Source organism: Rhagoletis zephyria, unplaced genomic scaffold (genome assembly GCF_001687245.7).
Source record: "Rhagoletis zephyria isolate East Lansing unplaced genomic scaffold, Rhagoletis_zephyria_1.1 Rzeph_scaffold_01019, whole genome shotgun sequence".
In the NCBI taxonomy this organism is placed as follows: domain Eukaryota; kingdom Metazoa; phylum Arthropoda; class Insecta; order Diptera; family Tephritidae; genus Rhagoletis; species Rhagoletis zephyria.
This window is the reverse complement of record NW_016158103.1, coordinates 73,871-87,847: the sequence shown is the minus strand read 5'-3', so window position 1 is coordinate 87,847 and position 13,977 is coordinate 73,871. Positions and strand designations below refer to the sequence as shown.

At 38.3% G+C, this 13,977-nt stretch overlaps 1 protein-coding gene across 2 annotated transcripts in view; it reads right to left on the bottom strand.

Moving 5' to 3' along the window:
- LOC108362464 (TBC domain-containing protein kinase-like protein) overlaps positions 1-13,977 on the bottom strand; it is a 48,700-nt gene that overhangs the window by 20,350 nt on the left and 14,373 nt on the right. The gene's annotated exons all lie outside the window — the stretch shown is intronic.

Sequence of the window (13,977 nt, the reverse complement as noted above, 5' to 3'; positions counted from 1 at the left end):
TTTAGACTTAAAAGACTATCGATGAGGTATGACTCATGCGGGGCAGTTATATTGTTAGGAGTGAGCCCGAAGTTCGAAAAAGTGTCCGACCAATGCACATTGCATAAATTAAAGTCACCTAAAACACATAAGTGACTGTCGCCAAGTTTGTTCAAAACTAGAGAGTTGATATTATCAGCATGCGCATGATAAAGGTCATCCTTACTATTTGGTGGAATGTAGGAAGCTATGATGAACAAGGAATCGTTGAACGACGAGCCAGTGACACATACACAGATCTGATCAAGAAGCGAATTATCATTATCAAGCGCGACTAAATACGAATACAGATTGCGACGAACTGCAATTAAGACACCTCCTCCTCTTAAACATCCAGTTTTCGCAGCGTCTCTATCCTTTCGGTAGACATTATAAAGGTTAGCGTCAAAAAATTCATTATCATTAAAAACTGAATTCAACCACGTCTCAACAATAACAAAAACGTCATAGTCGAGCTGAGAACTAAAATTGCGAACTAATTCAGATTTAGTACGAATGCCAGAAGCGTTTTGGAAGTACAACTTCAAATTGGAAGCGCTCCCAACCGTCTCATTAAATTTTGCGCTACTTGAGTTCTGGTGCATCGACTTTTTGAAAAAAGCGAAAGGGTCGTATTTTGACATTTGCAGGCCATATATTTTCATTATTTATCACTTTCTCATAGCTGCACTCAGAAACGCCTAGTTTGAAGCTTACTTTTTTGAGCTCATTCAAGTTAGTACCCTTCTTTACTAACATATAGCAAGTAAGAAATTTAGCGTCTACACAAGCATGTTTAGCAACATAACTGATAATTTCAGCTGCGGTGACTGTGGGCGAAAATGAGGGTAAATGTAGCCACTTCTGGTTAGGGATGACACTTAATTCATTACTGTTGTTAGCTCCGATAAGTAGCGGTTGTTTCAGCTTCAAGCGCTTGTTATTAGCAACAGTCTTCCAACCTGTGGGGGATGGTTTAGTACTAGTACCAGAAGAAGTAGTTTCCACTGTAGTGACGTTGTTTACATTAGCATCAACCGCCAGCTGGGTGGGCGACAAATGAGACGAAGGCGAAGATAGAGCCAAAAGTGTGGGAGCAGCGGACAGCATAGCGTCACTTAAAGTTGTGGGAGAGGCAACAGGCAGCTTAGCTTTGTTGGTGTTAGTGTCGTTGTTTACATCCACAGATATCAGGGTGGCCGATGAAAGAGATGAAGGCGATGATAAAGCCGAGGTTGCGGGCGCAGCAGCACTAAGAGTAACAGCTGATCGAGTAGCGTCATAAGCAGAAAGAGCAACAGGCAGCTTGACACTGTTTGTGTTAGCGACTGCGGCACTATAGGTGAGATATGACTGCGTAGCATCACAAAGAGAAACAGGCGAAGAGACAGCAGATTGAGACACCGTACTGCCAGCAGGGCAGCCAGTAGAAGAAATCGGCAAAGTAGGCAAGAGAGCGTAATTAGCAGCACCAACTACGTTTTTTGATAGGAAAGCAGATCAGAGTGCATATTATCAGCTTTCAACACAAGTTTGCTGTTTTCTTCACGCAAAGCAGTTATCGATTTGAGCATCTGGGCATTATCAGCACGAAGAGAGATTATTATGTTGTACAAAGAGCCCAAAGATATTTGATGTTGTTGATGTTTAGCTTCACTGAGATTATTATCAGTTGTTTTTTGCAAAGCACTTGATTTAGCATTAAGAGAGTAAGATTTAGTATTAGCAGTTTTTGCGTTAGCAGAGACAACATTCCGCCCATCAGCCAATAAAGCAGGTGGCGTAGGGGGGGGCGTCCGAATTGAGTCACGGCGTACATTCGCGCAGCCTTTACAAAAAAAACTCCGTTCCGAGGCAAGCAAAAATTCGACATCAGCAGGCTTTATTCCAACACAAGCCAAGTGAAAAATTTCATTGCATTTCGCGCACTGTATTTTTTCTTGTTGAGTACGATCAACTTTATTGCCACAGGAGCAAGGCATTACATTAAATGAATAAATAATTTCAAAGTTTAGATAAATCTCAAAAGAGTCACTGTCTCAGTTAGTAAATTATTCACGTATACACAAATAGAACTCTATAGTATATAAGGTATATCTTCCATACCTCTGATTGTTTAGATAAGATTTTATATATATATAACTCCTCTATCTATGTGTGCTGTGAATATATAAATTTTTTCAAATGCAGTAATCTGTTATAGTAAAGTTTTCAGATGTTCATGAAAGGTATGAAGCCTTCGGCATAGCCGAAGACAGCGTTGCTCTTACTTGTTTCGATACAGAACAATCCTAGGGGGTGAGAGCATTACAATTCCGACTTTGCTGTTTTTGGACCACCCTAATGTGCATACATATGTATGTATGTACTTAGTTGGTTAATATTATTTTTTNTAATTGTGAGTTCCATTGAGAACCAGCTGGGATAGTCATTATGTTTTTTTTTTGCGTAGTGGTACAAACTGGGCAAGTGCATTGCATATAACTTCATGGAACCATTTCACTTTATCATCAATGTGTATTATTTTAAAGAGATCAATCCAGTTAATTCGTATAAAGTAGCTGTGCAAGGCTGCGGAATTGGCATTTCTTAAATCATAAGTGGGAGTGTTGTTTCGCTTGAAACTTGCGCGAAAGTTTAAAACAAAGTTTATTGCCGGATGATATTTATCCTCATCTACGACAGGTGCTGATTTGCTTGCTGAAATTTCAAGATCACTGAAGCATAAGTCCAGCATCCGGGCGTTACAATTAAGGATTTTATTGCTTTGAAGACAGCCAGTGAGATAGTACTTTTCAAGCAGCAACTTCTCGCATTCTGATTGCGGCGACCTGCTATGGATGTTATAATCACCAAAAATCACTATTCTGGAATCGGGATGTTTTTTCTAATATATGATACAGTTGAGAGGTGGTATACATGTATACATCGATACGACTTTGAGGGGGTATGTACACACATCCGACTACTAAGCCTCCTCTAATTTTCACATACACTTGTTCTATACTGTTGTTGTTGTTGTTGTAGCGGTTACAACAACCCCGCCCAGATCGGTTAATGTCTCAGTCGTTGTCTTCAAGTTCTACTAACGGCAGCCCTAAGAAGCGTGCAGCCTCAATAGGGTCGGCCCACAGGGACAAAGGCGTTAGGGTTGTGGGTGGGTTTTCCGGACATACGAAGAGATGTTTTGAGTCGTGGGGTGTCTCTCCGCATGCCGGACACTCATTTGGCACATCTGCGTTTAGTCTGCTCAGGTTTGAGTTTAACCTGTTGCAGTAGCCAGAGCGAAGTTGGGCTAATGCGGTTCTAGTCTCCCGAGGCAGACGAAGCTCCGTCTCGTCGAAGTCCGGTGGTTGTGCGCCTAGAACGGAATTCACAGGTCTGGAGTCTACATAACTCGGGACTGACTCCCTGTGAATGCCGTTCAGGGCCTGTCGATAAGCTGACGGGTCCAGAGGTTGTTTAATGAACCTCTGGACTTCGTCCGTCAGTTCATAGAGATGTCTCTTGACGTGCCGACCACTCAGATAATTCGCCGACCACCGTTTGAGCCTCTGTGGGAGAGAGGAAGCCTCTTATATTTTCTAGTAGCGTGGAGTGGCAGACGGTGTCAAACGCCTGTGACAGGTCCAACGCTACCTTCCCCACCTTCCAGATGTCTGGGGTGATGAGAGTGGCCATTGACATATTGAGGACATCCGTTAGGTACGCTACTACCGAAGGACCCACGTTTTTCAGCATCAGCATACATATTCCATCGGGACTCATGGATTTGGAGGCTTTCGCCTTCCCGATGGCTACCCTTACCTCACCGCTGGTGAAAACAAGAGGCGCACTAGATTTGGAATTTTGTGCAGCCTTCTGGTCACTCGACGCTTGGCTTTGTCCGCCGGAGGATGCAGTATGAACTGCCGGCTAAAATAGCTCGCGCATCGCTCCGGGTCCGACGAAGCATGGTCGCCGAAAGAAATTTCGACCCTGTCGTCGTGCTTGGTCGGATTGGACCTCATGGTGGACCAAAGCTTACTCACACCAGAGGTGAAGTTGAAAGTCTTGAGATGCTCTTCCCACTTTTTCTGCTTATATACGTTCACAAGCTTTCCGGGATCGGCCTGACGAAGGTTGTCACGTTCATCGTCTAGAACAGCGGCTTTAGCAGGGAAGTTTGGACGGGGGTCCGTGATGCATGCTGCCGGTACGAAGCGAGCTGCAGCAGCAGTGACAACCCTGCGGAACTTACGTTCACCAAGGTGGACGTGGGTTGGTGTGGGGAGCTTAACGAAGGTGCTCTCAATAAATTCCGCGAAGCCTTTCCAATCAGCTTTAGAAAAGTTGATATAGGTCCGGTGTTCCACGGAAGCAACGTCGGATGGTTTATCGATCGAGATGACTATGGGCAGATGGTCTGATGCCAAAGTCAGCATAGGTCGCCATGATACGCTGTTTATTAGACCAGCGCTGACTATTGTTATGTCTGGCGAGCTGCAGCAGCTGCCCATAATCCTGGTGGGTGCGTCGTCGTTCATTGTGCAGAATGTCGAATCGTCTATCTGCTCAGCCAAGACAGGTTTGAATGCCAAAATGCGCATTAAAGTCACCTACTACCATACGGTTTTCACCTCTGAGGAGCACACCTATATCAGGGTGATATCCTGCCGGGCAGCAAGTGATAGGGGGTATGTACACGTTAAATATTTCGAGCTCAATATCGCCTGACCCGATAGCAATGCCCTGACATTCTAGGGTGGTATCCCTGCGGTCGATGTCTGCTTGAATAAGACGATACTGCACGGTGTGGCGCGTGATGAACGCTGAGCCACCACCATTATCTAGCTCGCGATCTGGACGGTGCACGTTGTATCCGGCATAATTCAACAACATTGAATTGCTGTGCAACTTCGTCTCTTGGACCGCAGCTATGAATACACCATTCCTTCCCATGAAGACGGTTACCTCCTCGATCTTGCTCTGAAGTCCGTTACAGTTAAATTGAAGGAGCTACATGTGGTTCGGGAGACGTGTTGTTATGCGGGGTGTGAGGGATGTGTGTGGCCTTGCCGCCATTGGCTGTGTGCGCTGCTTTGGAGGTTGCCGCCCTGTGGTGGTAGGGGGTGGCGTCGCAATCGGGGTTTGCGAACGAGCGGCGCAACACGGGTCCTCGAAGTTCCTCGTCCAATCTCGCGTGGTGCGCAGACCTGAACATGCCCTAAAGTGGCACCAGCCAAGGCAGGTGTTGCACTTGATTGATGTCACGTTACGGAATATCCTGGTCTGACATACCGTGCAGATTATAGGAGGAACCAGGAGTTGTTGGCGGCGGCGTGTGGGTGGTGGTGTGGTTGTGTCTGTTGTGTGGCCTTTCGTGGTTGTGGTGTGGTCTATTGTGTTGTTGTGTTGTAGTGCTGTGTGTTTGTGTTGAGCTGCTCATGTGGACTGCGGTTAGCCGTGGAGACTGCTCTGTTTAGGCAACAGGGGGCCACAAATGATGTGGTCCACTGCCGATGGGTCCGTAGTCCTGAGCAGACTCTGAGATGACTCCGACCGTCGCAAGCATTGCACTTGACTGAGGTGGAGTTGTGGTGTAGTCATCTCTGGCACACACGGGGTTAGACAAATAAATAAAACAACAGCACTTGGTCGTGTAAAACCCAAGTCATTCCGGTACGTAGAACCGGCTGTCGTGGGAATGTGTTCTGTACTGTCGTCGTTTATGGTTACTGGTTCCACTGAAAGACTTCGCTTAGTAGCAACAAATACGCCTCCTCCCCGTTCATGAATACTAGCCAAAACATCACTGTCCTTGATTGAAGAGTTTAGTGAAATTATAAAAAAAATACTAAGGCACTCCGCACATTAAGCGCCGAAGACATAGTAGTGTAATCATTTCGGCATACTAAACTATGAAGCGTCATTAATCGAAGCGCCCAACATTGTAAGGCGCTTGCCCTTTTTAAAATCGTCATTTGTTTACTTTTTTGTGTTGGAAATAAAAATTATTTGTCATTTCTACAGGAAATAATTGAAAATAACCAGTTTCGTGCTAAAATTCGCGGAAGTTGTATTAAACCACAGGCATTTATGCAATATTTCGCTGCAAAAATATTTGCGGAAGTGTGTAGTTAACAAAGAACGGCCAGAAAATGTGTTATGTGTAGAATGTGTTTATTAGCTGTTAATTTATGCAGGGCGCGCAAGTGTGCAGAAGTCGAGTTGTCATGCATTCGTTTCGGCATGATGAAACGATTAATTTAGCGTAATGTGCGGAGTGCCTAATTCTTTAAAAAAATTTCATGGATATGAAAAATATAAGCTGTTCATACAGTGGAAAAAATATAAATAGGTAAGAGACATTTTAGCATTCTTTGGCTATTACCCTTTCGATTATTTAATGTTAATTTTTTTTTTTTAAAGTGTAGCTCGTTACTTAACATAAACCATGCAATTAAAAATTTCAAAAGTTGTACAAAAATTAGATAAGTTCGACAAAGTTTCATCAAAATGTTGAGCTTTTTAATTAGATTTCTCAGAAACACTCAGAGTTTGCAGTTTTGTAGCTCATTCAATTCAAAGTGCAAATTTAATTTTTGGTAAACTTTTTTCTAAAAGGTTTTGCTCATTTTCTCCATAAAAAAATTGTCGAACATACTTCGTATAGAAGAAAACGCGCGAACAAAAAAATTTCCAAAAATCAACGGTAAGTCCAAGCTACTTAAAACTTGCACTTTGAATTGGATGGGCATACTCAAACAATTCTAAAAAATCTGTTTAAAATGTTTAAAATTTTTAGCAGCATTTGTTAAAATTCAAAGTTTTGAAATTTTGATTTGCATGGGTTTTTTAGATAGTACTCTATATTTTCATAAAAAATAATACAAAAGTTTTAAACAAATAAAAGCAGCCAAAACCTGCCAAAATGTCTCTTCCCTATCTACACTCTCGCCACCGTATATACATTTTTGCGATAATTTTTCAAATTTGTTTCTCTTTCTTTTGTTTAAATAAAACTGTATTAAAAGATGTTATGTCTTTTTATTCTAAAAACAAAATTGTATGTTCGGATGCATTACAAATGTCCCGATTTTTGTCCACAGAAATCTGGTCACCGTATGTATAATACATACATGCCAGATCTCTTAGTCAGGGACAGGGTTCGGAAATTCTCATTTATGATTATTCGTTTTCATTCATTTATGATATTTATCGCGATCGATAATATTCCAAATCTATTTTTGCATTCTTTTATCGCGAGCGAAAAATGCAAACAAATTTATGATCTCTCACATTCGGAATGCGATTGACAAAAAAAATTCCGCTGCTTTTCATTCGCGATCGAAAAAAGCATAGAAATTTCCTCTCCCACGAATATGAGAAGTCCGAACATTGCCGATGTCGGCCTCTCATAAATGAGAAAAACGATGCATCATTCGCGATCACTCACAACAGCTTATCGCGATAAACTTATCGCGAAAAATGTTCAACGACGTTGTATAGGAGATATTTTTCGCGTTTGTTTTGGGTATGCATTTTGTTATGCATACAGCATACATACATATGTACAGTGACGAGCAAAACTGTAACATGGAGTAACACTTTTTATTTCAGCTGTCGCTATCTTTCCAAGTTCTAACGACATTCATAGTGTTGTTGTATATTTTTATTGCAGGGATGTCTTCCTCTGTCATAACGATTTGAAGTCAATTCAACAACATTAAAAAAACCAGCAGAGAAAAGCGTAAATTAAGGCAAATGTTACAGTTTTGCACTAATATATTTTTAATAACTTTTTGAGAATTTTCACAAAAAAAAAGAATTATTAACACAATGTTCAGTATGCTTTTGCTTTTTTTAGTTCCTGGTTGCAATTTGGCATACCTAATGTGTATGTCTGTAAAAATTCTGGAGGTATAGCCTCCCATATATTCTTGGTGTGCTTTCACAGCTCATGTACTCCATTGGACGGACTTGGATACTTAGTAAGATGCGCTTTTAGTTGATTTCGCAAATTATTGATGAGATTCATGTCCTCGGATTGTGGAGGTCATTTAAAATTAGCAAATTTCTGCTTTTGTTCCAGTCTTTGCGAACATGTGTAGTGTGTTTTGGTTGCTTTTTCAGCAGAAACTCTAATTTTTTCGACTACATCTTGCAAATTTTCTTGAAATATGAACAGATACTGTTCCTTACGCATAATGCGTACAAACGGATCAACAACATTTTTGAAATACAGCCCCAAACTAATATTGACCGACCACTGTGATTCACAGTTTGCCTTACATGATGCGCTTAGGCTTAATTTGGGCCTTTGATCCAATACCATGCCCGGCCATCTGATTGAAAGCGATTAATTTAGTCTTGTCAGACCAAATAACCCTCAATTAAATCTTAAAAATGTGTTTTTTATTGCATTCTGTAAGGCCTAACATATCCCAATAGGCAACGGTCCGGTTTTCGTGCGATGCAGCAAAACGCTGCCACACTCGCACATGTATTTTGANGAGTGTTTGGAATCCACTAAAATCAATTAGATTTACTCTGATTTTTGAAAAAACTTGAAATCTACTCCTCTACTCCGCTTGACTTCAAATCTATTCCGTTTTTTTCATTCATGCTATGCCCCTCTTGGTGCCGTTTTTTGAGTGTTCACCACCGGTTTCAGTTAAAAAATTGAAAGTTAGCCAAATCTCACTGTTAAAAAGTAACTCTTTCATAGCAATGCGTCAATAAAGTAACATCGTTATTCTTTGATGTATGGCTGCACAAATTGGCGGATGCAGAACTATACTTAAGTTGTTAAAAAATATATGAGGAATGAAATTTATATAAAGTAGAAAAGGTTTGCTTTTTAAAAAATTAAGTGTTAGATACGTTCTACTATATTTAAAATGCTAAAAATTACCTAAATATGTAATATATTATCCTTATCAGGGATGAAAAATGGAAATTTCAGATTGTACCTAATATCATAAAGTAAATGTACCTAAATGAGACAGATTGTACCTAAAAAAATTTACATCATTCATTTGAAGTTTTTTTATACATTTTTTTTAAAAACATGAATACAAAAGATGGATGTACTTTAAACATGATTAGGTTTTTAACTGAGCCTATATCTATAGACTATAGTCTAATGGGAATCGAAGAAGCGTTGTTTTTGTTTAATTTTGACTACTGAAAAATATTGGCGAAAAAGACGAAAAACACACTTTGCGAAGTATACTTCTTTATCCAGCTTTTTATAAAACAACAGGAAAAGTCTGCTAGAAAATAATCAAATTGCCGTAAGTAACTTCGAAAGCATTTTAAATATATTTCCAGAAATCAAAAAGCGAATATGGGTCAAATAGCTATAGTTCTCATCTAAAGAAAATATGAAATTTGAAGACATCCCAGACACTGGACTGTTTCGATGTTTCGTCCAAAAAAATCTATGTTAATATCGATGTTTTGCTGGACGATACATCGTCTAGGAAAGTGAAAAACATCGACATCGTTCACTCACTCCGTTCGTATTGTGCCGAACGACCAGTGGCAAGCGAGCGCTTGTTTTCGGAAGCTGGTGCAACCATCATTCAGGATAGAAGCAGGCTTTTGGGGGCTAGATTATCAAAGCTTGTTTTCTGAACTAATTTCAAAATGTTTATTCATATTTAAATAAATAAGATTTACATATTTAATTTAATATATTTAATTTCATATATTTAAGATATTAATAATAAAACAGGTGCAAGTTTTAAGCGGCTAAAAATCGCTTTGATTTTTAATGATTTTTTTGGCGGCTTTTGCGTTTTTTTCATATAAAAGGTTAAAAATCAAGGCGATTTTTAACGGCTTTTTCTAAAAATTCAGATAAAAAAGTTCAAAATTAAGATAAAAATGTGTTGAATTTTTCAAAGTTTTGTATAAAGTTATGGTTTGCAGCGGATATGTGAATCTAGTTCTTTCGAGTTTAAAAAATATTTCAGGCTACATTTTATTTCGTGTAGTAGATTAAATATTAAAACATCGGTAAAACATCGATATATCGTTTTTATAACCGATGGTTTTTGACATCGATGTTTGTTGCGGGAGCATCGATGTTTTTAAGAGCGATGTTGCATCCCTAACTGTATGGGCGAATAAAGGCTGGTTTTCATTATGTCATATTATGACAACAAAGTTTTTTGACATATTTTGACACAACTTTCTTTCCTTTATCCCTACTTTTACCGATGATATTATGGGCCAAAAACTTACAAATAGCCACTTTAACAGCGCATGTACACGCCTGAAGACCTATTATGATCTAAATCAATCAAAATACAATTTTTTAGTCTCATTTGGCAATTTGTTTTCACTTATTTGACCGCAAATGCCATTGAATTTGACTTAGTGAAAATAAGCGTTAAGACTAATAGAAAAAAATTACAAATTTAAGAAGTGTTAATTTTTCGTAGTAGCTGCTCTAAAAACAGTGGGCCGTATGAATAAAAATAAGCAATTGCTTTTTCTTAAAATTTCAGATCTTTTACTCAATTTATTCAAACAAAATTGAAGTAAAAGGTATGAAATTTTAAGAAAAAGCAAATGCTTAGTTTTTATTCATACGGCCCAGTGTAAGATGTTTAAGATAATACATAATATGACTTTTTTAAATGCTTCCTTTTGACCACTTTTCTTTAGAATTGTTTATTCTTCAAAATGAAGGCGAAGCTTCTCCCGTGCCTACACGTAAATATATTAGCACGGTAAAGGAAAAAGAAAAAAAAACTAAAAATGCATCTGATCAAAAGATGATTGTACCTAAAATCTAGTGGCTGTACCTAATGTACCTTTAAGTCATCAAACGTCGGAAAAAGGTACAATTGTACCTACTTTTTCATCCCTGATCCTTATATTGCCTAGCGTTCTTATTTTGCATGNGGTTTTTGCTCCGATTTTTACAGTAATTTAGTCCTGAATCGATTTAGGGCCGAACACTGTTCTTTACATTTGTACTGTTTTATAAACCTCAAACCGCAGTGTGGACAGCAATAGTTAGTGATGTGGTTAAGTTCGATATGAGATGGTTAACTTTTTGGTGGGGACATGGCCTTAAGCGCTTCTGTAGTAGTGCCTGCAGCGCTACTTGCTACTAAGTTCACAAGATATCGGACTGTAATATATTTTGACAGACTTCCTTTGTCCTTAGTAACACTTTAGGCTATATTTTTTCTCAGTCTTAACATTTTCATATGGCAAACTCCACAATTTTTTGCCACTTTCCCTGCGGTCCCGCCATTTCGCAGTAAATCTATTCTTTACATTTATGTTTCCTGATTAACCATATTATTTATTGGTGATAAATTACAATACAGAAAAAAGTCATCTGACTTCCAACTAAGCAAAAGATAACTGTAAAATGCAAAACTGAGAGTGAGTGCAAAACTGTAACATTTGCCTTAACTTACATTTTTGTCTCCAGGTTTTTTTTTGTTGTTGGATTGACCTCAAATCGTTATGAGAGAATATACAACAAAAGTATGAAAGTCGTTAGAACCATGATAAAAACATTACAAGGTAAATTCATTCTCTCAATTCGTCGGCCATGATTTTGTTCTGACGTTTGCCAACATTTTAAAATCATATAAAATTGAAAATAAAAAAATTAAATTGTTCACAATTGTTGTTGTTTGAGATTGAAAATAAGAATGTGTGTGTGAGTTTGAGTTTTGATTTTAAAATTATATTGTTGGCAAACGTCAGACTGCCTCTCAATAGTTTTACCTTGTTATGTTTTTATCATGGTTAGAACTATGAAAGACAGAGGTGGCTGAAATAAAAAGTGTTACATCATGTTACAGTTTTGGTCGTCACTGTACTACATGTATCGTCGTTTAAAGTACAAAACCGCGTATCGTAATTCTGCAAAGCCGCGTAACTGACATTGGCTGCCAAAAAATTGGATTTGCTCACATATACTAGCCAGAAATGCGATTGCTTTATAAAAAGAGAACCATTTTGAAATATGAGTGCTTTTACGCTCTAGAAAATAATTTCTACACTAATTCTAATTTGCACTTTCAACGACGATATGTATATGTAAGTAATGCAAGCAAATGCTTTCGGTTGGAAGGAATGTAGGAATATGCAGAAATATATGAATTATGGTGGTAATATATATGTATGTACATATAAATTACATATGTACATGCATATGTGTAGTTAAAGTATATTCCAAGCGTACAATTTATGATTGCGCTTATTTATTATAGGAGTGTTCGCTATGCAACTGCCAGTAAGAATTAGCCAGTAACAAAATTCAGAGAACAAGGTACCTTACTCTCCCAAAGAGAGAAACTTACTAAGTTTTGCGCGAACAGGAATTAGCAAACATTAGCAAGCTTCACTGCCAGCTGGCCTCCACGGTTGCATTTCGAGCATAATAATTTTTTTTAATTTTTTCAGGTGGAAACCAAAACAGGACCTATACGTATATTTCTTCTTATTCTGACTTTCTTCAACATACGCTTCAATTTCATTGTGTAAGTCACTGTCGGATTTCCTATATCGACAGTGGTGTCGAGTGCGTTCCGATTACGAATACAGCTTTTTCAGCCGAGTACCTTTCAAATGTTTGGAATTAATTAAATTAATTGAATAAACGAATATTTACATACTTCTTTCATTAGTAAATCGCAACAAGATTGTTCATTTTTAAATTTAACGAAATCGTTGATTCAAATTAATGTTGACAAAAATGCAACCGTGTGCCACAATCCTGCTTGCAAATTCTTACTGGCAAAAATTTTCCCAGCACGAATTTGCAACAACGAATTTGTAACTCAATAAAACGAAGGTCTGCATTTCATATCCATGCACACACACATATCGCCGTTTAAACCAGGAACGTGAACCGGTTTTGAACCGGAAACCCGATTTTTTCTATTCTATTTCCACAAATGTTTGATCCGAACCGAAAACCGAACCACTTTCCATAAAGGTTTAAAGGTTTGTTTCAACCAATTTTTAATAGATAAATGTACCCACTTTTTTTTTTGTTTAACATGGTAATACCTTACCATGTGACAATATCAAATGTAAAGGAAACCCATCTCATTTGACAGACACTTGACCCTTAACCTTGCGCGTTGTTGCACTTGACACTTGACACTTAAACTTGCGCATTATTTTTTATACCCGAGCGCTATAACTTGGTCACATTAAGGTGGTTTGTAACAGGTAAAACGAGTCGATAGATATAGACAAATTTATACATAACTGATGAGAATGAAAAGAGAAATCGATTAAGCGGTGACTGTCTGTCCGTCCGGCGGTCCATCTGTGCATACGATAACCCGAGTAAAAATTGAGATATCTTAACGAAACTTTGTACGTGCACTTCTTTTTGGCGTAGGACGGATGGTATTGAAAATGGGCAAAATCGGGCAATAACCACGCCTACCTCTCATATAACGCTAATTTGGAGAAATTCGAAGTCTTCGTGTGTCAAGTTAGCACTACACTTTTCGAAATTGGAAAAGTTAACTACGGCATTAATTGTAGTGTTTTTGTTGTAAATTTGTTGTGGAAAGAAAAATCTTGTAGCTCTCGTTTTTTAAGAAAAAATGGTATGTGCTAACTTGACACCATACACCTAGTCGATAGAATTGAGATATTGAAAATGTTATAACGGCATTAATTGTAGCTTTTAGCTTTAAAATTTGTTGTGGAAAGAAAAAATTTGTAGCTCTCGTTTTTTAAGAAAAAATGGTATGTAGTGCTAACTTGACACCATACACCTAGTCGATAGAATTGAGATATTGAAAATGTTATAACGGCATTAATTGTAGCTTTTAGCTTTAAAATTTGTTGTGGAAAGAAAAAATTTGTAGCTCTCGTTTTTTGAGAAAAAATGGTATGTAGTGCTAACTTGACACCATACAGCACCATTTTTTCTTAAAAAACGAGAAAATGTTATAACGGCATTAATTGTAGCTTTTA